Source organism: Rana temporaria, chromosome 4 (assembly GCF_905171775.1).
Source record: "Rana temporaria chromosome 4, aRanTem1.1, whole genome shotgun sequence".
Classification (NCBI taxonomy): domain Eukaryota; kingdom Metazoa; phylum Chordata; class Amphibia; order Anura; family Ranidae; genus Rana; species Rana temporaria.
In genome coordinates, this window is record NC_053492.1 from 86,205,816 (window position 1) to 86,220,909 (window position 15,094).

At 46.0% G+C, this 15,094-nt stretch overlaps 1 protein-coding gene across 4 annotated transcripts in view; it reads right to left on the minus strand.

Annotated features, from left to right (window-relative positions):
* Positions 1–15,094, minus strand: part of HPCAL1 (hippocalcin like 1) — a 292,954-nt gene that overhangs the window by 102,551 nt on the left and 175,309 nt on the right. For all 4 annotated transcript variants that reach the window (XM_040348609.1, XM_040348608.1, XM_040348606.1 and 1 more), the window contains one exon: positions 1,987–2,064. The gene's annotated coding sequence lies outside the window, so the exon portion shown is untranslated. The remainder of the gene's footprint in view (positions 1–1,986; positions 2,065–15,094) is intronic.

Here is a 15,094-nt window from a genome sequence, read left to right on the forward strand (position 1 = left end):
CTGGACGTCTATTGACGTCCGACCTCCGGCTGATCACGATGTAAACAGGAAGAGCAGTTGATCAGCTCTTCCTCACTCGCGTCTGACAGAAGTGAGTAGAGGAGAGCCGATCGGCAGCTCTCCTGACAGGGGGGGGTTCGTTCTGATTGTTTATCAGCGCAGCCCCCCCTCGGATGCCCACACTGGACCACCAAGAAAGGGGGCAACATGTGGATGGCCAGGTACATCCCCCATGACCATCCACATGTAAAAAAAAATAAGCACAGTAGATGCCAATCAGTGCCCACAAATGGGCACTGACTGGCAACATGGGCACGGACTGGCACACATTAGTAAACAAACAAGTGATGCCCAGCAATGCCATCCAGATAGAAAAAGCACACCACTCTTGTGCAGCAGTTGGAGGCTTACCAGAAATGTATGACCACTAAATGATGGCCAGACCCACATTAGATCGGTGTAGGATTCACAATGTTCTCTGATCACAGAGTGTCAATATATGTATCCTGGATCCCTATTTCTTCCCTAAGGAGCAACAGTTCATGGCCAGATCTCATAAAACAGCCCACATAAAAACAAAGCAATTCTCATAGTGAAGTTCAGTTTGCACAATATTACATTTATTAAAACTGTATTGCACCCTTACCCCCACACAGCACTGCTTTCCTTACTCGTATCACGATAATGTGCTCTGCCCCCATCACACACAGCACTGGTGCCTTCATGTCACCCATGCCTTTCCATCCTAAGCCATGTCCTTTTGCCTACCTTGCACAGAGTGGAGAGCAGTCGGGAGGCACAGCAGCACTGGATAAAGGGCAGAGGCAAGGTTAACTTTTTCTATTAACAAGCTGGTGATTGGTTGCTAGTGTCCTAGCATTAAAGCGGAGGTCCGGTAAAAAAAAAAAAAAAAAATTAAAGTCAGCAGCTGCCAACACTGTAGCTGCTGACTTTTAATAAGGACACTTGCCTGTCCTAGTCGCCAGCGATGTCGGCCCCCACCGAGGCCGACCCTTGATCCTGGCAGCTCCAGGCGCCGCCATCCACAGTAAGGGAAACAGGCAGTGAAGCCGTGCGGCTTCACTGCCCGTTTCCTACTGCGCATGTGCGAGCAGCGCGGCGCTATGTGAATGGCTCGGCTTCTTTCTGGGATACACACAGTTCCCAGAATGCAGCGCGCACCATTCACAAGAAGAAACCGAGTGTAGGAGGAGGAAGAAAATCCACCGTAGAAGATGAAGAGGCAGATTTGGGACTTCCGCATAGCAACAGCTATTTAGGGCAAGTAAAATATTTTCTTTACTTTTCATTTTTTTTGGTGGAAAGATTTTTTCAGGGTGGAACTCCACTTTAAATCACCTGCTAGTTATTAGAAAAAGTTAACCTGCCCTTTAAATGCCCTGCCCTCCATCCAGTGTGGCGGTGCCTCCCGACTCCTTCATTACTATCCCTGTCTCTCGTTCTCCATGCTGCCTTGAGAATGACAGCGGTGGATGACATTGGGAGGGAAGACTCCGAAATGATTCGATCACAGGTGGATGGAGCAGCGGGTCCGTCCGCATGAGGCCCGCTATTTAGTGATGCCTCCACTAGATGTTTACAATTTATGACAGGCCAAACCAGGGAAATGCATTTCATTTTTACATTTTTTTTAAAACCATTATAGCACACTGATAACCAGACATTTTTGTTTCTTTACTAACAAAAAAATGTATTTATATCACAAAAATAGAAAGGACTCATCCACAACAGCCGTTATTGAACTCGTCTGTGCTAGAATGTGTTTTCCATGAGTTTTTAGATATATTGCAGAGCATTTTTGAAGGTCTCCTTTCAACCAACTTGCACAACTAAAAATGCAGGGTATTTTCCAAACACACGCTGCACTGCTCTGGTTAGAAAGGCTTGAATGGACATCAAATGTGACAAACATGAAATATGCAACTGTACATCAACTCATTGTTCTGCTCATCGTCACAAACTCACCTATGTTCAGTTAGGGTCAACAGGTACTCGTCTCTGGAACTTTACAAGGATGTATACAAAGGTATTGCCACTTTCGCACTAAAAAAAAAAAAAAGAAGGAAAACAAAGCTTAGATAAGAAATCCTACACGAGATAGACAAAAAAACCCCCAAAAAAACACATTACTTGAAGCGAGTTGAGAAATGAAGGTAAATGTTCATAAAGTAAACACTTTAAAACCGGGGATCAGCAACCTGTAGCTCGCAGACAGGTGACTGGTTGATTGCTGCCTCGGCTTGCTGACCCGCCATTTCAGAGCATCATACACAGTGCAATGCAGAGGGACTACATGTAAAGTTGAAGCTGTAGTAGGGAGCAAGAGTCACATAACCAATGCCTCCTCTAAAGTGTTGGCTCCTGTCCCAGAAGTCTATGGCTAAGTATCACCTAAAGCCTTTCAACTTAAAGAGGAACTCAACGGTATCTGAGCACCACAAATAGAAAACACAATTTAACCACTTCCTCTAAATGGGGAACCCATCCAGTCTCGTACATTCTCAGGTTTCAAGGCTGCAGCTGCAATCATAACCCTGATATTTTTTATTTTTCGATCTAGCGCTGGTACCCAACCAGGGAGCCCGGGACTGGAACCGGCGGTCGGGGGAAGCACATTACAAACAAAACAAATTTCCTGGCACACTTACCAGCTAGCCTGCAAAAAAACAAAACTTAGCCCTTTCTAATAGTTCACATCACAGATAGAAGCTTCACTTGCACACATTTGGGATGGCACACCATAGAGATGGAGGAACTTCCATCCCCTGATCAGATTATCTCTATGGAACCAGAAGTGACAAGGATTTTGTCAAACTGGTTTCAATTTGTTGTTTGCAAGTAGTTTCTGGCTTGTAAAGCATCTGATCAAACCAATCTGTGTTTGATCAGATGCTTTTGAGGGCAGAGGAGAGAACTGGAATCGAATAGACCCCAGATCTCTCAGTAAATGTTCACCCCTTGTAATGGCAAAAAAACGGATAAAAAAAAAAAATGGAAACAGACAGTATACAAAATAATTAATTCTAATAAAAACGGAAATGCACGTTTGTCCTGTGTGCATATGTAAACGTCAATCGATCCACACGTCAGTTATCTATGGGCTTGTTAGTTTGAGCGCAATAAATCTAGCGCCAGACCTCCTACGTAACTCTAAGCCCTCATGTAAACAGGATATTTATTTTAACTCTCCTAGAAGCCAGCAGCATTTTTGCAGAATAAAATGCCTGACACTTGTAAAAGTTTCTAAATCTTTTACAACCTTTTTCAGGTGTCAAGTAAGGATATATAGGCCGCCGAAAATTAGTGGCAGAAAATAGGGCAATTGGCGTTTTGCCAATGGAATAAAAAAAAATGCTGATAATGCCCACCGAAAAACGCACACGATTTTCACAAGTCATGTGATGTATGACATAATTTTTTGGCCTAGGTCAGAAACCAAAAAGCAACTGAAATGTAAAAAAAAAAAAAGTTAATATAATATACCTTCCTATCTATTTACTAATTCTAGCAGCATAAGGATTAAAAATAATTGATGTTGATCGCAAGAGTTGTGTTAAGCTAGCCAGACTAGTAGAATTGGATTTAAAAATTTTAATTTTACAAACATTCATTTTCTTTTCATTAGTGATTTCAAATCAATGTTCGCCTTTCATCCACTATGACAATAAAAATTCAAAAGGTGCAGGATGGAAACAATTTCTTGAACAAAATTTCGGTGAATGTGGTTTTTGTTTGGCAAAGTCTCACCAAAAGGACATCAATATGCAGGTGAGAATATTCACACAAAATCTACTAGTGTATAACCAACTTTAGTCCGTCACTAAAAGCAAAACAGATCAAAATGAATGTGTAATATGCAATTTTTTTAAATATGCTAAAACAAAAGTGTGGGGAAAAAAGTGAATTTAGTTTGTTTTATCTTTGGGTAAAGTATGAAAAAGAAAAAAAACTGTTTTTTTCTTTTATTTTGGGAGGATCCCATTGGGGAGATTTCCCATCACCACCTGTCCCAGACACACAATGGAAAGCAAGAGGAAATCTCTACAAAGTGGAAAGAAATACCATCCTTGACCATTGTCTCTGGAACCTCTTGTTCAAGCGGCAACTTGAATAATCACCTTCTATCTTAACCACTTGACCACTAGGCACTTAAACCCCTTCCTAACCAGATCAATTTTCAGTTTTCGGTGCTCTCACAATTTGAATGACAATTACTCAGTCATACAACATTGTACCCATCTGAAATTGTTGTCCTGTTTTTTTCACACAAATAGAGCTTTCTTTTTGTGGTATTTGACCACCATTGGGTTTTTTATTTTTTGCGCTATAAAAGAAAAAAGACTGAAAATTCTGTAAAAAAAAATTCTCGTTTCTGTCATATTAGCAGGTTATTTCTTACACACAGCATACGCATGCCACAAATTACACCCCAAAACACATTCTGCTATTCCTCTTGAGTATGGCGATACCTCGTGTGAGACTTTTACACAACGTGGCCACATACAGAGGCCCAACATACAGGGAGCACCATCAGGCATTATGGAGCACCCAGGCCAATTCTGACATTTCTCTCCTACATGGAAAAATCATAATTTGCTAGACAATTACATAGAACCCCAAAACATTATATATTCTTTTTTTTAGCAAAGACCCTAGAAAATACAATGGCGGCCATTACAACTTTTTATCTCGCACAGTATTTTCGCAGCAATTTTTTGAACGTGTGTTTTAAAAAAAAAACTTGTGCTTAAAAAACAAAAAAACAAAACAAAAAAAAAAACAGTAAAGTTAGCCCAATGTTTTTGCATAATATGAAAGATGAAGTTACGCCGAGTAAATGGATACCCAACATGTCACCCTTCAAAATTGCACATGCTCGTGGAATGGCGCCAAACTTTGCTACTTAAAAATCCCCATAGGCGACATATTGCAAGGTATTGGAGTATTGCAGGGTATTGCAGACTATTGGGGGAATTGCAGACTATTGGGGGAGTTGCAGAGTATTGGTGGTATTGCAGAGTATTGGTGGTATTGCAGAGTATTGCGCAGGGACGTTCTCCTGGAACAACTCGAGCGCGCTGTAGACGTGTTTTGTCTATAGCCGAGTGGGAAAGAGGTTAATGACCATGCTCTTCAGGACAAATCAATATGGTGACAAAAAGGGGACAGACAACAAAAATGAAAAAATAAATACAAAACACACAGATAAGAAAATAAATAATAAAAAACAGCAGTTCAATGGCAGGTAACAGAGATATAGAAAAAAATAAATAACTGTAAAATATTTCATGCACGTTAGTATAATAACTTCACTTTTATTTTTTAGTGCCTACTGACCCTTTCATGAGATTTCTGCTTTACCTGCCTATTTATCCAAACTACCTATAAAAGCCCTCAACCGTGAAAAGGTAAAGGCTTTCATGCTATCATACATTAAAGCTAGATTCCATATAGATATGAAAAATCCACTAGTTACAGTGTATTGTAAAGGTCAAGAGCTATACAAGAGGCATCCAATTTTCCAGAATCAGACACCGGATTATATTAACTGTTTTAAAGCTGCAAGAAAAATAGGCCCTATTCACAATTTTCAATTTATTTCAAAACAATATCTTGGCTTTTAATAAGACCAGAAATGTCCTTTACAGAAGAACTTTATTAACCCAATATAGTTGTACTTTACGACCAAGTTTTTTTCCCCCCCACTACATGAACAAAAGCAGCCTCAGGCCGGACACCATCCAGACCTATGTTTTACCTCACCCACAGGGCTTAATTATGATTAGACCCAGCGGATAGGGTGAAAGGCGTTGGGGCGTGGCATGATGACACGTTTTAACCCATTCACAGGGCTTAATGGATTACTAAAAGGATTTTTTATTTTAAATAACATGTTATACCTACCTCCGCTGTGCAGCTCGTTTTGCACAGAGTGGCCCCGAACCTGGTCTTCTGGAGTCCCTCGGCAGCTGTCTCGGCTCCCCCCCACATAGACTCAACACCTTCATGCGAGCAAGCTCGCATGCTGTTGAGCGCTTGCGGGCACTCTCCCGTGATAAAGCCGGCAGCCATAGCCGCTCACTGCATCACTCAGCCCCGCCCAGGCATCATTGGATGTGATTGACAGCAGCGCGAGCCAATGGCTGCGCTGCTTTCAATCAACCAATGAATGAGCCGGGAAGACGGCCGAGAAGCCTGCTCGTTCACGGAGCGGGACTTTCGAGGGGTCAGGTAAGTAATCGGGGGGGGGGCGCTAATACGCGGATGTTTTTTCACCTTAATGCATAGAATGCATTAAGGTGAAAAAACATTTACCTTTACAACCCCTTTAATCAGGATTATGCCCTGTAGGTGGGGTGAACTACATTGGGGGCATGGCATGGGTGGTGTCCAGCTGAGGCTTCTTTTATTATAGACATCGTCAGGCTTTGTGGGATGTGTGGCATTTGGGGAGTTTGTCTCAGTCCCTGCTACAGTCCTGAAAGTAGACAAAGTCCTTTTACATAAAAGATTATTATTGGCAGCTGCACATGGATGCGAGAAGGCCTATTTCATACCAGCGGACTGATCGAGTTCCCCTGTTTGTTTTTCAGGCGGACCCGATTGGACCACCCATCGCTCTGGGGTGGGGTGGTGGATGTCAGCGGACACATGTCCGCTGTCACCCACCACTATCCGATATGGTCTGCCAAAAACAGGCATTCGCCATCCTTCTGGCAGACTGGATCGGATGACAATCGTTTCTACCTGACCACCCCCTAGAGAAGAGTGGGCTGTATTCGTATCAACTCTGCATAGCGAAGCGGACATGGACTAGTCATCCACCTGCTTAGTGGAGATCAGCGCAGATTCCGCCCCGTGTAAAAGAGGCTGAAAATGTTCACTAAAGACCTTATGTAAACATGCGTAAAGACGTGCAAGAGTATACAAGCATAAAATTCTTCTTCATTGCCAGTATTACAATATATATGCATAGAGTGTCATCTGATCAAAAGCCATCATTGCCATACTGTCTCAAACATTTTGGGGCAACCTCTGCTCAGGTACGTGGCTCAGTAAAAGGGCAATGCCTTATTCACTATGCCATTCCAGTAAGCCAGTGAGGGAGCTTCAGGTTTTTTCCAACATAGTAAGATAGCTTTGCGTGCGTAAAACAAAGAGAGAGCATGGTTCTTTGCGGTGCTACCTCCTCCACCAAGCACACAGAGATCGCCACAGGGACCACACACATGAACTTTAATGGCATCCCATTCTTAGTCCAGAGAGTTCAATCTTAGCCCACCCTTTGCTGCCATAACAGCTTCTTCTGGGAAGACTGATCACAAGGTTTAGGAGTTTGTCTATGAGAATGTTTGACCATTCTTCCAAAAGTGCATTTGTGAGGTCAGACACTGATGTGACGAGAAGGCTTGGCTTGCAGTCGTCGCTCTACTTAATCCCAAAGGAGTTCTATCAGGTTGAGGTCAGGACTGTGCAGGCCAGTCGTGTTCCTCCACCCCAATCTTGCTTATTCATGTATTTATGGACCTTGCTTTGTGCACAGTCATGTTGGAAAAGGAAGGGGCCATCCTCAAACTTTTTTCACAAAGTTGGGAGTATGAAATTGTCAAAAATGTCTTGGTACGCTGACAACTTAGGAGTTCAGTTCACTAGAACTAAGGTACCAAGGCCAACCCATAAAAAACTACCCCACACCATAATTCCCCTCCACCAAATGATTAGGACCCGCTCACAAAGCAAGGTCCATAAAGACATGGATGAACAAGTTTGGAGTGGAGGAACTTTACTGGTCTGCAACCTGACCTCAACTTGATAAAATCCCTTTGAGAAGAACTGCGAGCCAGGCCTTGTCATTCACATCAGTGCCTGACCTTACAAATGCGCCTCTGGAAGAATGGTCAAATATTCCCATAGACACACTCCTAAACCTTGTGGACAGCCTTTACAAAAAAGTTGTCTGTTATAGCTGCAAAGGGTGGGACAACTTAATATTGAACCCTATGGACTAAGACTGGGATGTCATTAAAGTTTGTGTGTGTGTGTGTGTGTGTGTGTATGTGTGTATGTGTGTATGTGTGTATGTGTGTGTATGTGTGTATGTGTGTATGTATGTGTGTATGTGTGTATGCAGGCATCCCAATACTTTTGGTAATACAGTGTATGTGGCCTTACACATTTAAATGCATCTATACTCAAGTATTTTACTGATTAGGCAGTAACTTTGCTCCTAAAAAAACCACATGTGTAATATCAATAACATTTTTATGGCTGAGGGAATGAAGCCCACCTTGTGTTTATGCTGAGTATGGTTCGGCAGACAACAATTCATCTATATCCAGATCAGTTAAAGTTTTTGCTCTTTTTACCAACATGAGCAAGAGGCCTAAAAGTGATTTACTGGACGTTTTAAAGCACTGCATTTTGGGTGTAATGGGGATGGGGACATGCATTTTCATTGGCATAAGAGGTTACTTCTATCCATCTACACAGGTGCACTGACCTACCACTTGACCCCTAAGTTGCTTCAAACTGTTTTTACATTCCTGTTGATTTGGGTTAAAAAATTAGATCGCATGTAGACACAACCTCTAACAATTTTACTATGCATTGTGGTTTATAATCTAATCTACAGATTTCCCACAATGCAATATTTATTCGGGGAAAAGGAAGTGTGACCTCTGGGTTTGCAGACCACAGACAAGATAAACAAGGGAAAAAAAAAATCTGTCTGCGATATTAAAAAACCAAGGGCAGATAAACAGACAATAAGGAGGTCTGTTCTTAGACAAAAAGGGGAACAAGGGAGTAAAACAGACAAATAAGGAAAAAAATTCTATTTGGACTACTATACTGCACTGAAAACCAACGACCACAGAGGTAAAGTTATGCCTTAATGTAGTAATTTTAAGACATTTATAAAATACAATTTTGAACTGAGACGTCCAAACATAGTTGTCTTATCAGTTTCCAGGTCTCGGCTCAATGTCATCACTGGTGAAATCTACAATGAAAGAGGAAAACCACACAGAGCATAGTGGTGATTGCAGAATATCTGTTGTCTGACCATAGCTCATTTGTCGTCATCATCACCATCTACAGTAAAACGTCTTCTGTAAACCAACATGTTTAAAGAAGTCAATTTTGCTGTTTACAAATTTTTATGGTCAGAATCACACCCATGTGTTTTAATGCGCATGCATGAAAATGCATGTTATATAGCACCTTCATGTGTGCTGGAGGGGTGTGAACCAGACCTAAAAATGACACGTATTAAGGCTGTATAAAATGGGAAACAGATTTGGGTACATCCGATATTCTCCACGATTGTCTGGGCACATAAAACTTGAAATGCTTTATTAATACCTTACAAATGAAAGCAACATTTTAAAAGTCCTCTTCTGCTGGTATACTGTATGGTCTGCAAATGCAAATCACCAATGAACCGGAAGCTTAGTCAAAGCCCTGATTTGAATTCCATTGAAATGCTGATTTAAAATAGAAGTTCATGCAAGGAAACCTACAAATATTTTCAAATGGCTATTTGACACGGATGGCCGGGGGTGGGAAAAAACAGACAGCAGAGCCACAGTTTTACCACCCACTAGCCACCTACCAGAATTCTAACAATACACCTAGACAGTGTTGCAGTGTTTGGCCCAAAGTTTGTGTCAAAGTAAAATTGTCATTCGGCAATAATAAAGTTACAAAACAAAAAACATTGGCGGGTTCGCCAATGATAGCTGAATGCAATAAAAACATGCTGGCAATTAAAAATTTGGAACAAAAAAAAAATCCCCCGCCCCCCCCAAAACATATCTGGCTCTTCGGGTCTGGTATACATTTATAAAAAAAAGTGTGCATGCTGGGTCGGTGACGTCACAAGGGGGCCATTTAAGAAATGTCACACAACGGTGCAGGCAGGCTGCAGGAGCGTCTGTGGCCGAGTCCGGTGGTGTTGGCGTCATGACCAACGATGCATCTACATCGGGGGACATTGTTTTTTAGGACCGAAGAGTCGGGAATCTCCGTCACCAACTCAGAGAGACTGACTAGGTGGCGCACCAGAATCTGATGATTTCAGAGATAAGAGATTTTTACAACCTACCCACAGGCCCCGGACCTGCATGCACCCAGAGAGAAGACCGATTGCGTGATGCCAATACCTTCAGGGGAAGAAGGACCTTCGCCACCGAGGAGTCCGGATCAATCCTGGATACTCCAACGCTGAGTCGGAACCAGGACCGACTCTAAAAGTTTAACACCCACCCGAATCTTCGGAGGGTCTGAATGACTATAAACACATCCACTAGGTCTGAGACAGAAGTTGCTCTCAGAAGAAAGTCGTCTAAGTAGCCCACGAGGCAAAGCCTCGCTGTCCCACAAAGTTAGGATAAGTGCGAGCTTCTAGGTGAAAACCCTTGGTGCCGACGCCAGATCAAAAGGGAGGGCCACAGACTGATAGAGGCCCTCCCCCATCACGAAGCACAGAAACCTGTGACCTGTGTAAGACGGGACATGCATGTATGCGTCCCTGATGTCCGAGGACGCCAAAACGTCCCCCGGATGGAGCGCAGCTACCACCGAACGAATGGATTCCATGCGGAACTACCCGACATTCACAAAGGTATTCAGGGCCTGAGGCCCATAGAAAACCCCAAACCTCTCGACCTGCAGGAAAGGTAAAATTACCCCGAAACTCAGCAAGTCCCACACTGCCCAAGGCAGACCGACGAGCTGGGAGAGGAAGACACAAGGAAAGAACTCTGGGCCAGATCCACAAAAACCTGGCGTAACTTAAAAAATCCCATTTAAGTTACACTGCCTTAAAGTTTCTACCTAAGTGCCTGATCCACAAAGCACTTATCTAGAAATTTCAGGCTGTGTAACTAAAATTCCGCCGGCGCAAGGCGTTCCTATTCAAATGGGGCGAGTCCCATTTAAATGAGGCGTGCTCCCGCGCCGGCCGTACTGCGCATGCGCGAAGTTACGTTACGCCGAGTTTTGAGGATCGCGACGGCTTAAAAAAGTTGCGTCGGGAAAAAAAAAAAACGACAGCGGCATGCATTCCTGAGGGAGAACTCCATGCCAATTTTCAAAGAAAAAACCGGCATGGGTTCCCCCCCCAGGAGCATACCAGGCCCTTAGGTCTGGCATGGGTTGTAAGGAGACCCCCCCACGCCGAAAAATTGACGTAGGGGGTCCCCCTACAATCCATACCAGACCCGTATCCAAAGCACGCTACCCGGCCGGCCAGGAAAGGAGTGGGGACGAGCGAGCGCCCCCCCCCTCCTGAGCCGTGCCAGGCCGCGTGCCCTCAACATGGGGGGGTTGGGTGCTCTGGGGCAGGGGGGCGCACTGCGGGCCCCCCCACCCCAGAGCACCCTGTCCCCATGTTGATGAGGACAGGACCTCTTCCCGACAACCCTTGCCATTGGTTGTCGGGGTCTGCGGGCGGAGGCTTATCGGAATCTGGGAGTCCCCTCAAATAAGGGGGCCCCCAGATACCGGCCCCCCACCCTAAGTGAATGGATATGGGGTACATCGTACCCCTATCCATTCACCTGTAGGCAAAAAGTTAGTTAGTAAACACACAACACAAGGCTTTTTAAAATATTTTATTATTCTGCTCCGGATGCCCCCCCTGTCTTCGTTATTAGCTCAATTAGCAGGGGGGGCTTCTTCTTCCGCTCTCCGGGGGTCTTCCGCTCTCCGGGGGTCTTCTCCGGACTCCGGGGGGGGCTTCGCCGGACTCCGGGGGGGGCTTCGCCGGACTCCGGGGGGGGCTTCTTCCATCTTCTCCCCTCTTCCGCTGTTGACTCGGCGAACCCCGGTTCTTCTGCAGCTCTCCGGTGCCTTCTTCTTCAGCGCTGGCTGCCTGCTATGTTTGTGTGTTAGCTCGATTTCAAACAGGCAGCCAGCGCGGTCTTCTGTGACATCAGGGTCTTGTCTTCTGTTCTTCCGATGTTGCCTCGTCGCCTGTTGTCGCTGTAATGATGGAAGCGCGCCTTGCATCCCATTTATATAGGCATCACCGCCCCATCATGCTCCGGTAGGTACCCACGTGGTGGGTGCACGTGGGTAGGCACCCACCACGTGGGTACCTGCCGGAGCATGATGGGACGGTGATGCCTATATAAATGGGATGCAAGGCGCGCTTCCATCATTACAGCGACAACAGGCGACGAGGCAACATCGGAAGAACAGAAGACAAGACCCTGACGTCACAGAAGACCGCGCTGGCTGCCTGTTTGAAATCGAGCTAACACACAAACATAGCAGGCAGCCAGCGCTGAAGAAGAAGGCACCGGAGAGCTGCAGAAGAACCGGGGTTCGCCGAGTCAACAGCGGAAGAGGGGAGAAGATGGAAGAAGCCCCCCGGAGTCCGGAGAAGCCCCCCCCGGAGAGCGGAGAAGACCCCCGGAGAGCGGAAGACCCCCGGAGAGCGGAAGAAGAAGCCCCCCCTGCTAATTGAGCTAATAACGAAGACAGGGGGGGCATCCGGAGCAGAATAATAAAATATTTTAAAAAGCCTTGTGTTGTGTGTTTACTAACTAACTTTTTGCCTACAGGTGAATGGATAGGGGTACGATGTACCCCATATCCATTCACTTAGGGTGGGGGGCCGGTATCTGGGGGCCCCCTTATTTGAGGGGACTCCCAGATTCCGATAAGCCTCCGCCCGCAGACCCCGACAACCAATGGCAAGGGTTGTCGGGAAGAGGTCCTGTCCTCATCAACATGGGGACAGGGTGCTCTGGGGTGGGGGGGCCCGCAGTGCGCCCCCCTGCCCCAGAGCACCCAACCCCCCCATGTTGAGGGCATGCGGCCTGGCACGGCTCAGGAGGGGGGGGGGGGGCGCTCGCTCGTCCCCACTCCTATTCCTGACCGGCCGGGTAGCGTGCTTTGGATACGGGTCTGGTATGGATTGTAGGGGGACCCCCTACGTCGATTTTTCGGCGTAGGGGGGGTCCCCTTACAACCCATACCAGACCTAAGGGCCTGGTATGCTCCTGGGGGGGGAACCCATGCCGGTTTTGTTTTTACAAATTGCCGTGGAGTTCTCCCTCGGGAAAGCATACCAAATGCCGTCGCTGGAATGGGCTTTTACAAGGTGTGACTAGTTTACACTTTGTAGAACCAGCCCTAATTTTACACTTGCAAAATAACACTTACGGCGCAAAAAGGAAGCTGGAAAGCTTTGTGGATCGCCTTAAGTGCTAATTTGCATACTAGAAACGGCATTTCGACTCGAAATGCCCCCAGCGGCGGATGCGGTACTGCATCCTAAGATTCGGCAGTGTAATTCAATTACACATGCCGGATCTTCTGCCTAACTTTGGAAAAAGCCTTTTGAGGATCGTTTCCAAAGTTACACACAGACTGAACAGCAGTTAAGTCGGAGTATCTCTTTTGAGGATCTGGCCCTCTGTTCTGTGGATAGGAGGAAACCCTATCTAGTACTCCGAAGAGACCACATCGCAGACCCACTAGTCGGAGAGCAGGAAGGTTCACCGAATTGTGAACCTACCAGCCCCCCCCCCCACCTAGAGACGGGGAGGAAAAGCTACATACATTGGCGGGGATTTGGGTGCCGGCGTGATCGGCTTACGCACCCAGGGACGGATTAGTCCCCCAGTTGAGCCTTTGTCGGCCTGGGAGGGTTGCCCGTTAATAATACATACACTATGGGCCAGATTCACGTACCTGGGCGTATCTTTAGTTGGGCGTAACGTATCCTATTTACGCTACGTCGCCGCAACTTAGACAGGCAAGTGCAGTATTCACAAAGCACTTGCTCCGTAAGTTGCGGCGGCGTAGCATAAATGGGCAGGCGTAAGCCCGCGTAATTCAAAGTAGGCTGGTAGGGGGCGTGTTGTATGGAAAAGAATCGTGACCCCACGTAAATGACGCGCCTAACGAACGGCGCATGCGCGCGCATGCTCAATATCACGTCGAATTTACTCCATAATATACGCCGGCTCAATGCCTGTGACGTGAACGTAACCTAAGCACAGCCCCATTCACGTAAGACTTCCGTAAACAACTTAAAAAGATACGCTTGTTCCGACGTCCATACTTTGCATTACCTACGCCTCATATAGCAGGGGTAACTTTACCCCGGATCCAAGCCTTACATAAACGGCGTAGCAGGCGCAAGTACGTTCGTGAAACGGCGTATCTAGCTCATTTACATATTCAACGCGTAAATCTATGGAAGCGCCCCTAGCGGCCAGCGTAAATATGCACCCTAGATACGACGGCGTACCAAGACTTACGTCGGTCGGCTGAAGCCATATTTCAAGCGTATCTTGTTCCCAGAATACCGCGCAGAGATACGACGGCGCAACTTTTAAATTACGTGGCGTATCAATAGATACGCCAGCGTAACTCGTTTGTGAATCTGGCCCATAGTGTGTATGCATTATATGTAGATGTATGCACACGTCTTTGGAGGGTGGGAGGAAACCAGGAATACCCGGAGCAAACCCACGCAGACACAGGGAGCGACAATGCAAGCTCCAGGCAGATTGGTGTCAGTGTCCGGATTCAAACCAATAACACTTGCTGCCAAGTAATGGAGTTACCACTACACCGCTGTGTGCATAAAACCATCTCTGAAACAGAAGCCCTGGATAACAAGGGCGCGGCATTCAATGAAGCATCACAGACCTATAACAAGGCCCTGGACCAGCTGGTCCACTAGCCTAATAACTTCGGGAGAGAGTCGGTGTTCCTCCACTGTCTGGTGCAAAATGCTCACTCCGTGAGTGACTGAGACCCCAGAGTAGTGGCCACAATAGGCCGCAAGTCAGACCCCAGCATGGTAAACATGGAACGGGTCAGTACTCCGGATCTTCTATCAGTCAGATCCATACAAGCGGGGGTTTCCGCAATAGGGAGAGTGGTCACCTATACATGACACCCGGGAGGGTCCACCACCGGAGAAGAAGCCCACCTATTGAAAAGGCTCTCCTATCAAAGGGGCACTGAATCGCCCGGCGGTGAGGGACTAGAAAAGCCCTCAGCGGCTTTTCTCATTCCGCATCTTAGAAATGATCAAAGAAGGGCACAG